The following is a 13,284-nucleotide window of genomic DNA, read 5'->3' as shown; positions in this document are numbered from 1 at the left end:
TATATATATATATATATATACATATACGTGATTAGCATTTCGCTTGTAATTTCAACATGATACCTCTTGCATATACTTCAATTTATCAAGTCTCCCTATTTGTCCCAATTATTATCGAAATTCGTAATCGTCGCATGCATACGTTACGGCAGAAAAATCACCGGAAGCCGCGCATTACGGAACGCTTTCTTTTCCCCAGCGGCTTCGTCACGAGCGACTCGATCAATCAATCGTTCCAGAACGTGCGCAACGGCATTCATTTCCGCGGAAACACGCCTCTCGAAAGTGCAGGCTTTATCCCAAGGCACGATTTAAGCGTTTTCGTCTCGTTTTGCCGCGTAATTTAGAATCTAATTAAGAATCACCTTGGTCGGCGAAGTTACGTGCGCGCTCGCGCACACGCACAATTTTATGCATGCCCGCGTATACGCGTGCGGAGCCAAACGCGAGAGACGCATAAATCTCACGTGAAACGAGCATTAACTGCGAAACTGCTCTCCGCGAGTTTGTAATTATAATATGCACGAACGAGAGGTATTCACGCTCGATACACGTTCTACTCACTTGTTGACTTTGGGCACCGGTGACTCGGTTCTGCAACAGAAAGAAAAAAAAAATACACGTGTGACGATAATATTGATGCGACATGCGACTATATCGATTAAGCAATTAACTTGGCAATTCACACCTCGTGTTTTGCACAACGTATTATCACGTGAGGAGCAAAACGCAAAGCTAAAAATGTGTAACAACAAAGTACGGCGGAAATTATGTAATTAATGTATCCGATACGCATTAATACATTACGGGGTAAACGCAATTTCAGGCATAATGATTCTATCAGAAGCTGCATTCCGTAAGGTGTACGATGGATCATTTTATCCTTGTTCATCGAACTAAACAAGATAATAAAATATGTCATTTACGCTTGCACTGCAATTAAGGATTTCTTGAAAAATCAAGCAAATCAAATTTGTATAATAATTTTTTATTCAACACTTTTATTAGCGACTTTTTGCATCAGTATTCAGTATTCATCATTTTGCTTGCCACATCTGCTCGTTAATAATCGTTAATAATCATAGTTCGTTAATAATCGTAATAATTTTGATAATAACTTAATAATAATAATAAATTAATCAAATCTGGATTTTAATAATTTATTTCACATTTTTATTTGTACATAAATAACTCAGAATCTAGCAACTATTCTAAAGATTAATCTCAAACGTAAATCATCCGTAAAAGAAGAAAATCAAATCAGGCATGTGGCTCACGCAATCCATCCATGACTGCATTTCGCATTCGTCGCGTGTGAACAGAACATTGCACTTTTTCTCGGAGAAAAACGTCGATTGACATGCGATTGACATAGGGACATGGAAAAGCGTCTCGTCGCGCAAACAGATGTACATAAGCGCTGCATCGCGAAAACGGAGGCTGTGCAGAAAAACAAAGAACGGAACAATCCTTCAGTCGTCCTTGTTGCTTAGACGACTCGCTTTGAATCCTGCATAGCTAATTTGAATAATTTCCTAGTTTACAGGATGAGCACGGCTGGATCTGGCGTCGTATCTAGCACGTAAACGTACTGCCGTCTCATCAGTTTGGCTCGGGCATCGGCGGATCGCATGACACGAGTCTTTTACACAACCATTTTATCACGTTAACGTGAATTAAAATTCCTCGCACGATGGATAATATGGTGAAGAAAACATTGTTTTCATCACACTTGATCCCTCTCTATCTCCCTCGCTCTCTCTCCTCTCCTTCTCTCTCTTTCGCGAGACTTGAAGATTTATGAGCGTAATGACATTGTACATCAGTCGGAAGCAAGGCCTCTGAGCGAAACTTGATTAACCCATTACGTTGCGTTATATGGAGCAGCTACTTTATAATCGCATAAGATGAAGAGAGTCGATAAGTCGAATATCATGAGAATATCATGACGGTCGGTCTCGCCGTTACGTTAAACTCCTGGAAACGAATTGCCTGTGGCATATTACTGTAATATCCTCCATAGTCCGTAATATTGATGTACAAAATGATTCTAAAATAGATGTGTTATTTGATTTAATGTCGTTTTTTTTTTCCTTAAATATAAATTTCTATAACGAATATCGTCAAGATATAGCTTCAATGCAACTGGAAATGAAAAATTGTGTTAAATGTTGTAAATAAAAATAAATAAAAAAAATCTCTGTTTAATTTTTCAAATAAACCTTAACTTGCAGAATTTTAAGACTAATAAAGGAACCTCCCAAAATGTAAAATTCTAATTTTAATGAATTAAGAAAAATAAATTATTTTTAAAATTATGTTTTCAAAATAAATTTTTAAAAATATTATTGATATAAATAATTAGAGGTAATTCTATTACAAAACTATTATAAAACATTTTTTTATATCTTGAATGTTTTTGAGATATAACGAAAATAGATAAAAGAAATTGCTTTAGATAATAATTTCACTCTTTAAAACCGTTTATTGGCAGCCACTAGTATTTTTTAAATTCATTAATTTATATAACCTGTATGTATACAAAGTTTGATTAAAATAGGAATTTGACTTTACGAGATTTTTTCTTATAAAAACTGTTATCTTGCAAAATTTTAATTTTAATTGTGTTTCTAGAAGAATTTTAATTTAAAATCTGTGATTTATTTCAAATATCATAAATACAATAAAAATTACACAGAAGCGTAATATTAATTTTTTTTCAAAAAGATCCAATTTAATAATAGATAAACAACAAAAAATATAATTTAATCACATATATTTTAAAATTATGATTTATTAAAATAGTTTCTCTTATTTCTTCAAAAACGTAATCTGAAATCTCTCCGGAGGATGCACCAGTCTACGAAAATGAATCTCTACAAGCGAAATAATTCTGGCGATCGTGCGCAGCTGCGAAATAATTCATTCGGCGTTTCCGCAACGGGCGGATCGTATGTGTTGTGGCTGATATCTCGTCTTTCGTAGGAACTGTGTACGAACCCTGACCGTACGTGGCAGATAACGTATGGGCTTTCGTGGATTTTCCTGTTTCTGCCGGCGGAGATAAGGAAGGAAACAGGAAACGACGGCGCTGAGGACGTTGCACGTGAGGTACATGCCCGATGAAAGCAAGCCGTTTTATCGCGGCGCGAAGGGAAATGAGTCGTTAAAGCAACGATCATTTTTCAAGTCTCGTCCTGCATTGCCATTCGACCGTTCGATGTTGCGTCTAGTCGGATGTGACAATCGCCAAAGACAAGATTATACCCGTATTATTGCATTACCAACGTATTTTAAATTTATCAAACGTTTACCATGCGATTAGATATATCTTTGCGGTTTTAAATACCAAGTTCTCATACACTTAAAAATATTTTATTCTTTTCAACAAAATTCTATCATACATCTCACACTGAAAGAAAAATGTCGAAGTATTACGAAGCAAATGTTACTTACGAAATTTGATTGTCATGACGAAATATACATTTCTATGAAATATATCTCATTAATTGTAAAAAAAAAAATATAAAATAGATGACTTATTTGCTAGAAATAAAATTATATCTCGCCCGTATTTAAATAAATATTTATTTCAGTGAAATAAATATATTTCTCATAAATAATTTTTTAGGCATCTTTTTCTTATTGCAATACCTGAGTGAGAATGATAAAATATCCTTGCCATCTGTTTCCGTCTAGAGTATTATACCCAGCGGGGCGAAGTCGTCGCTGCGCCTAGCACGCTGCAGGAACAGCGGATGCGTATTCCGGTGCGTACACGCACCGGAGGAACGAGCGCACGGTGCGTATAGCCACATCCGTATGCGGGCGTACATCGGGCACGCGGGAATAGCCGCAGGTAAGAGAGAGAGAGAGAGAGAGAGAGAGAGAGAGAGAGAGAGAGAGAGAGAGAGAGAGAACCGACCGGCGACGCGCTCGGTAAGCTACGACGAAGGTTATCTCACAGCGCGGATCTAAACGTTTTACCGTGTACGTAACTATGCTCTCTCGCATCGGAGTACATTGTCATTTTATGGACAGATAGGCCCGCCTCGCTGAGTCCAACGAGCAAACGCGTACAATTTACGCGTCTAATTGCGCTGCTATCAATGCTTTCGCTCGCCAAGTGAGACATTAAGTCGCGATTCGCTAACGAGGAACCTCGTTTCTTCCACAAGCGTTTTTTTTTCCTTTTTTCCCATTTATTTGCGAGGGATTTCCTACAAATCGTCCAAGAAATACAAGAGAGACAGTAATTTCGAAGTAGACCAATTTTAAAAGATAATATATGCTTCTCTCAATACTTTGTATCTTACTTAGTTCCCTCTTTCATTTTCCAACCTCAATTCATATATTCATGATTATATTCATATTCATATTTTCTTTATTATTTTAATGACAATCTTTTTATTCGAAAACTGTACGTTTATAAATTACAATTAAAATATAAAAGATTTTGAATAAATATCATTAAAATACAAAAGTTATTAATATAGTTGTAACAGTTCAGCGAACTTAGGAAATATTTTCGAATTTATAACGTTCTCTATAAAGTTCGTTCGTTCGGGACTTTTAAATTAGTTATCGGTTATATAGAGCTGTTTCAATTTACGCTTTAATTATCGGTGATTCAACTTCAACAGACAAGCATCATTCAGACTGGAACATGTTTATGACAGCCAATATAATAGTCTACACAATGCTTATATTCTTGAGGCTAAAGCATGTATGTACCAAATAGATTAAAGATTTATCGCCTGAATGTAAATTTGCGTTTTGAACTCGCGAAAAGTTTAAGAGTGACCACATGAATTTCGCACGTCAAGGACTCAAACGTTCAATAACTGTTGGTTTCGAGGCCCGATCATCGCCGTTAGCATAATATTATACCCATGACGCAACCAACAGCGGAGAGCAGAGTGATCGTAAAGAGTAGACAAACGTACATACGTAAATTATAGGATTTAATTACATCGTTGCGGGGAAGAGTGATCGCTGGAACTAGCAGTGTCACGCCTTTTAATCCGCGGACACCTCGGTTATTACTTCCCGCGGCTTTTTAAACTTGTCACCGCCAGCCAGCCGCCAGCGGGCGTAAATAATGCGGCTTTCTCCGTTCCGCCGCATTTACCGGCTACCTCTTCAACTCGAACGCCCATTACTGCATTATTTATTAACAGTATACGTGATCTTAACTCACGCACGCCGCTCGAGATCGCCCCGTGACGCTCCTCCCTGTCACGCTTGACACCCGGTTTCACATTGCGAAATTTTCCTTTGGAAGCAAAAACACAACAAAAGCAGATTTTATTTTACATTGCGAATTTTTTTTACGAAAACGTTTACGACGATTAAATATCTAAAATATCTAAAATTTAATAACCCCTTTAAATCTAATTTTATTGGAACCGTGATAAAAATTATTTTAATTTAATTCATGCGCATTTAAATAATTCATAAACAATAATTTTTTTTTCAAAAGTTTGATTATTTTTTTAACATATATTATACATTTATTATATACATCAGATCTCAGAGGACCTCGATAGAATTAAATAATTTCAATGGATGTCTTCAAATTTGATGTACATTATATATATAATATAAAAGTGTAGAAGGGATTAATATCATTATTGATACTAACATTCTATTAACTTTGACTACATGATTTTCTAAATAGCACGAATCGTGTTAATGGATTATTAAAAAATCGATAATAGATTAAAGACTTATCAATCGCCAAAGTAGGTACGAGAGATTAATTTATATGTTGAGTAACAGTAAAGTGACTGAAGGATAGAATATATTATCTATGAGTTGATTAGATGTCGTAATAGAATGACTGACATACTTGTACGTAACACGTGCCGTCCATTACACCTATCACTACAGCACTCTAATGTTTCATGTACAGAGAGATAAAAACCTGAATGTAATTGGATAAAGGTGATCGCACATGCTACGTTTTCATAATCCGACCAGGAAAGCGTCGAGCGTTAATTTCACTGGGATGATAGACGAGAGATGAGTGAAAACCAGTGGTGATTAATAAAGAACCAGCAATGGTTAATAAAGTTTAATGCAGCGAAAGTGCCATTAAATAACGTGTTCTTTTGTCGCTATTGCGCAAATTCGCGTAACAAAGTGGACCATTAAAGACCGTTCCAAAAAGTAGAGCATCGCGATGTTAATTAAGCATACATTTACGCAAAATTTTGAAAGTTCCTTTGATGAATTTCTCGAGAAAGGAAATTGTAAAAAAGGAACGAAAAGATCTTTAAAAAAAGAATAAATCCCTCACCTCTCTATTCGTGAAGCGAAAGTTTAAGAGATTTTTATTCGGCAAACATTTTGAAAATGAACAATGAACATATGTAGAATGGATATAAATAAGTATTCATAATCAGAAACAAGCTGATAGATAAGAATACATCATCCCGCAGTTTATTATATAATTGAAAGATACATATATATTTAGAATATAATATATTTACATACAAAAATATTAAATACTCCAAGATTTTTCATTCTTCACTATATTGGCCTTTTTTTTACTTATTTAAAGTTAACAAAATGTTTGGACCAAATCTCTAAATTCTTTAAAATGAATCTCATTCTAAAAAATTTAGAAAGAATAAGCCAATTCGATGTTAATTGTTTCTTGCAACAATAAAATTTTATTTTATTATTTTCTCTCCTTATTTTTTCAATATTAAATGTCCTAATCAATTTTCATAAAATAAATGAATCTAACATTATGAAAATAAAACTTTACAATTGCTTATAAAAATCTTTTTTTTTTATATCAAGAATGAGATATAAACTGATTATTCCGTTTGCCTATTGATAAATCTGCCACCGCAGAATTTTCTCTATTATGCAAAAGAACTGAATATATTTCGCGAGATACAGGCATGGCGCGCCGAGAGGAAGGAGCAAGTCCAGAGCCGAGACAGTCCATACCCCCCTTTCGTTCTGCTTCACGCACTCCCGCGTGGAGAGCAAGGGCGGCAGGACGGAGCGTGGAAGAAGGCGGAGGAAGAACGCGAACGCAGGACGAGGAGAGATTCGCCGGAGAGCACCCGACCTCCACCTTGGTCGTCACGCATCGTGGAATTCGCATTCGGGGAAGAAGCTCTTCTACCACACCTCGCCTCACCGCCCTCGCTTCAGCGCTCCGCTGCTGTTTTGCATTTTACACTGGCGTTGAGGTTTGGTCGTTAGATTCGCCGATGCACCACCATTCCGGCCCTCCTCTCACCGGACGCACGGTATCGTCCTCCTCCTTCAGGAACAAAACGTTATAAGCTACGTGTCTCATGAATAGCTCGCAACTCAGTTAACATTTACATTTCTTTTGATTTTATTTTTTGTTTTTAGCATCGTATTTTAACATCAATTTTAATAACATCAATATTATTTTTTATAACATCAATATTATTTTACAATGCATATCAATCTGATTGTAAATTTATTTACAGCTGTTTAATTGATTCTACATTTGCGTATAATTTTAAACTTCTTCAAATTATTTTCTTTTAATTTGCATTTTTCTTCAGATGAACATATTTTGTTAAACTCGTATTTTATTTTTTAAATTTGTTATCGCGTTCGACTCATTTATCAAGAAGTTATGTAAAATCATAAAATATAAACAATAATTATGAAGAAAATTAAATTTGTATGAAAATGATTTTCTGTTTCCTCTCTGGCTTTCCTCTATTATCTCTAGAAAAGGATGTAACGTTCTGACCCCCCGTTGCGCTTTATACTCGCGTAGGACTTTTACTACACGCACGATGCATTCGTAAGTCTCGCATAACAAAAACGCATCGGCCCTGAAAGTGCGTCAAACTCGATGCACCACAGGGTATGCCGTGCGTGGAAAAACTCACATCCCAGGTTTGCGTCGATATGAATAGAACGAAGGAAATCATCGAATAAGAAAATTGTCTTATATACCTTTAACAAATTCTGAGAGAATTATAATGAATTAATTTATAGTTAAATAAAAGCGTTAAAATATCTTTTAATCAAGCTATATCAATTCTAATCCTATTTTCTAATCAATTTAATCAAACTATATAACAAAATTTGAATTGTATAGCTATAATTAGTTATTACAAATCATAAATACATTGAATCTGAGATTAGAATGGTGAAAAAAATACAATACTATTATAAGGATTCAATAATTGTTATGTTCTGCAAAACAAGATATAATGACTGAGGCAAGATAACATACTGTAAGCGCATAATCATTCCGGCAACGTCCTTCTCCTTCAGAAACAAAGCATTACAAGTCTTATTATCTCTCTTATTACCTCTCGCGCGTATTCCATGATAAAACTGTGACGCGAGCGATTATCTAATGTCTCGTCTAAAGAAAATCTCCAGGTGGATAACCCACTAAACTACAAGAGAGACAGGCAATGAGGACAATGGACTACAAGAGTTTACTCTGCGATGTGATTTGTGATTCGTGCGCGTGCAGGCAATTGCATTGTGGAGAAAGCTAGTCTCACCAATAGAACTGTCTTCCTCTTCCACCCTCGCTTTAGTCTCTTGCCAGTTTCTCTGTCGGTCACCTGGACCATTTTATTTCCATCTCGCGGCAACAGCGTTGTTGCAATCGACCAAGCTCGCAAATGTCGCGTCGTAAGATGAGATGGAATTACAAGAGAGAATAAGTATTAAGAACGAATCTCTCTCCCTCTCTTTAAGAAAACGCAGATGTCGACGGAAAGAGGGAGAGAGATGTGAGGGCAAATTTGATTGCGACATCAAGTCTTTTCTATTCTGTTCAAATCATTGGCAAATTCGCCGATAAATGATGGTTTAGAATCACAAGTGCTTGAGAAGAATAATTCTGCAAATTTACAACTATTATTCTTTTATCAAAATCTTGCAATTTTATTAACAAATAATTATAAATATAAGTGATTTCTAAATAATAATCGCAGATTATTTTGTTTCTAAGATTCCTATGCCTTCATAAAAAAATTGTCACTCTGAAAAATAAAATTAATTTTGAAGATTGAAAAGTGTGCGACTCTTTTTCAAGACTAATTCAATTTTTACTCTTTAAAATTTCACTCTAAAAAATTTAGAGAGATAAGACTAGAAGATATAGACAGAGAAGGAAATTCTACTAAAGCTCTCCAAGAGATAACACTAAACCAACTGTAAGCTCATCAACTGCAATCCAACTTCATTTTTTCGTAAGTTCCATATACTGTCGTTTCAATTCTCCCCCTCGTATCAAAGCAAGCAGTCGCGCGTATATCACGGATTATGTTTCATGTAAAATGTAAATAATATTGCGAGATCAGTCACTCCCGAAGCGAAATGTTCCGGATCAAGTATACCGGCCAATGCGAACATCATGCATTAGTTAACCGACATCTCGCATGCGAGATTCAAAATGGATTGAGAATGAAAATTAAAATACAAGTTGATTATCTTTGTGAAAATTAACATCTTATTTTTGAATTTTCATGCAACTTACAAAGTAACTGATACACTTCTCAAAAAAGAATTTAACAATTAAACAAATAAAAATTTGTTCTGATAATTTTTCAATTCTCAAAGATGAAAATTTTTTTCAGATTAAAAAAAATGTCTTTTTGATAACAATAACAAATGTGATCGTAATTTTTACATAGAAAACTATTAGTAATTTATAGAATCATTTAGTTCTTCTCGTTTATTCTTATTAAAACTCATTCTATTAAAATTTAAAAATGAAAAGAAATGCATTTAAATAAATAAAAATGCATTTAAAAATAAAAAGAAATATGAGATATTCTAATCATATAAGCATCTCGCAAAGTTATATTATGCTGGAATTTTTCATTTTTATTGGAATAAAGCAAAGTTATACAGTAGAAAAGTGTATATTTAAACATAAACTGACAGAAAAAATGGTTGCAATTACTATAATTTATTGCCATTTTGGTGCCAACTATATACTTTTTAAAAAAATATAATTATTATTACAAATATTATAACAGCAATAACTGTAAAAATGGAGTTTCTAATAATAATTTTACCATGTAATTATAGTCACAAATGCCAACACTTTTCTTTCAATGTACCATAAAACGATAACGATAATCGTTATGATAAAATATTACGACCGAAGGAAATGCTATGCAATGCGGATACTGCAAACATACTTAACAATCTATTTGTGTCGCTGTGCTTATAAGTACAAGCTGTCACGAGGGTCGCATTATATTCGTCGATAAAGCACCCCGATAAAATCCGCGATAAAATGCCAAGTCGCCCACTCTTACTTCGCACTTGCGCGACCAATTAGCTATCAACTGACGGCGGACTTCGTCCGCTTAGAAACAAGAAATCAAAGGCAAGGCTACCGTCCTGTAACGCGTGAGAGTTCCCGCCGGGTACCGTACCGAATCGCAGCGCGTAAATACGAAGGAACACGCTATGGTGAACTTCACCACGAAGTTGAAGAAGCATGAGTCCATGCACGGGCACAAAAACAGAAAGGAAGAGAGAGAGAGGGGGGGGGGAGGGAGAGACAGATCATCTAGAGTACCACTTCTCACGCGGAAGTACTTTGAATTAGTGATACTCTTTCGTCGCGCCGCTGGTACCCCCCGCTGTCGATTTGATCTCCGCGGATCTAAGCTCGCTCGCAAATTCGCACAGAGACCTACCGTCGTCGAATTAATAATGATTTCCACGAGCGAGAGAAAACAGGATTCCGGAGCACGCACCCGAGATGGAAAAATCTTTTACGCTTAATTAGGCGAATGATACCGATTTTCGAGTGAGCGAAAACGATTAGTGGATTTGCACTCATTGCTATGCCACAAGGGATGCTATAATGATACAACTTTACACGATATTACACTCGTGCTCGGCGAGAGTAACATCTTGGTTATTAACTTGTATCGCTTAGACAATGCAATTAACAAGCTAACAGATTGATTATGTCAATCGTATATATTATAGAACTGATTAAGAGCAAGTACTTTTTGATTTCATTATGTAAAATAAAAATTCAACATAGATAGTCGAAATTACAATTGATCAACTTTTCTTATATCTCATCATACTTCTATTATAATTTTCTATAAAAATATTTTATAATGTAAGTTGAAGAAATTTTAATTCAATTAAGTTAATAAATCGTCATGACTATCTGGTATTCAAGGGGCTATATATTTTAATGTATATTTTAATGTAATTATAATAAATATTGATATCTAAAATAGAAATGCAATGTGCAATCAAAAATAAAATTGATTTGATCAGCTCTTCTTACTTCAACATACTTGCCATTATAATTTTATAAAATTTCATATTGTGCAAGAGTGAGTTAAAGTGAAAAGTTAATAAATCATCATCTATGTTAATAGATCACATGTATTTTATTATTGACTTTATTGGATACAGTGTCAATAATATAATCGTAAGAAATATTGATATCTGATATCGAAGTAGACATGGTAAACAATATTGAACACTGTCTAACATTCGTCGAAGTAGACATGGTAACAATATTGAACACTGTCTAACATTCATTAGAACAAATTGACTTTTCACTGAATGAAGTTTACTTGGTTAAATACATAAATCCGGTCAGTCAATATTAAATTCTAGATAAGTATAAGTACATAATGCGTTAAGTGTATTATAGCTACGCTGAAGCGAAGCCGCTGTAACAATATATACAAAACGATGAAATCTTGAATATTATTATATATACATGTACTATTTCAGTTTCTTGATAAAAAAGCGAGAAGGCTAACAAGAATAACTTTTGCCAGATGACTTTTAATGTCAATTATGCAAAGATTCGATGAAAAGAAACATATAATTATACGAGAATTATCTCGTGCAACTAAATTTTCACAGATAACATTAGAAATGGTTGATCGTTTATTACGTTTCTTTGCTCTCCATGCATAGCAGGGTGCATCGAAAGTAAAGAACACGAGTGCACGCGTGGGCGTATTTACGAGTGAGCTCGAGGCGAGATTCCGCGATAAAAAATACACCTCGCAAACTTGTCACTGCTTGCGAATCATTAGCGCGATTTGCGCACGACCCGAACAATTTTAATCACGACTGGAATTCGTTATTGCCAGTAGAAATGGATGTTAATCCAACAATTTATGATTCGAGGTAAAATGTGCCGTTCTCTCATTTCTTTCTTTTTGTCTCTTTCCTCGCAATTTTTTTGCGCTTCTTTTTCTATCCATCCTTATATAAGCATAATGTAGTTTCGCTCACCCGCTGATTTCACGGCAAGTAATTTAATTAGTCGGAAAGATACTGTTTCGCATCATTCCCGGAATCTAGCCTGCGAGCGCCGGTCTGCAATTAGTTTATTTTTTTTTTTGTAGACGATAGCATCACTGGCGTGAAGATTGGTAGATAATTCGGCCCCCCCGAGGGGCCAAGAGCACTGAGATACTCGATAACTACGCAAATAGGGAAATGTTTAACTGAATAATAGATAATTTTTGTCGGACTATCTTCTCGAATCTTCCTGCCACATTTCGAAGATGTATGAATATATACAAATATAATAAATATATGTACTAAAATGTAAAGATTTTAATAATTATACTAAAAGAAAAGTGGTATTTGCGATAATTACATGATAAGATAATTATAGCTAAGTTTTTATAAAAGTTTCATTGTTATAATTATTGTATTATTGCTATAATTAGTAATAATAATTATATTGATAATTTTCTAAAAATAAGTATATAATTGGCATCGAAAATTATTAAATTATAGTTAAATTAAGATGATATCAATCTTTTTTTTTTTTTGTATAATAAGAAACTGAAACATGAAGAAAACATAATGCATTAATAACGATGTAGATACTCTTACTTGAGATAACACGTTTGTGATAAGTAAACGATTAACGATCAAAAGTCATCGATCTATAAACGTCGGAGGCTTAGATGGAAGATTCTCTTGAAGCAATCTTCTTTACGCGAGACACATCCCGTTACTCCACCGCCGATAATGATTACGTTGCTTAACAATAATTAACATTGCTCATCAAGCGCTCATTAGCTAAAGTAAATATGCGGTCGATATTCGGGCTACGGTGTTTCAATGCTGGGGGTGCCACTCTTCAAGATATATACATGCGGGTAATAAACGGCGTAACAAATATACGATAGCTTGGTTGAATATCGCATAGTTGTTGTCGCGTATTACCAGAAGGATTAAAAAGAAGCATATGGAAGAAGTAAGGAATGGCGTAATGTCATTCGATATAGCGGTATA

Source organism: Atta colombica, unplaced genomic scaffold (assembly GCF_001594045.1).
Source record: "Atta colombica isolate Treedump-2 unplaced genomic scaffold, Acol1.0 scaffold198, whole genome shotgun sequence".
NCBI lineage: Eukaryota > Metazoa > Arthropoda > Insecta > Hymenoptera > Formicidae > Atta > Atta colombica.
The sequence above is the reverse complement of the archived record's forward strand: the minus strand, read 5'-3'. Positions refer to the sequence as shown.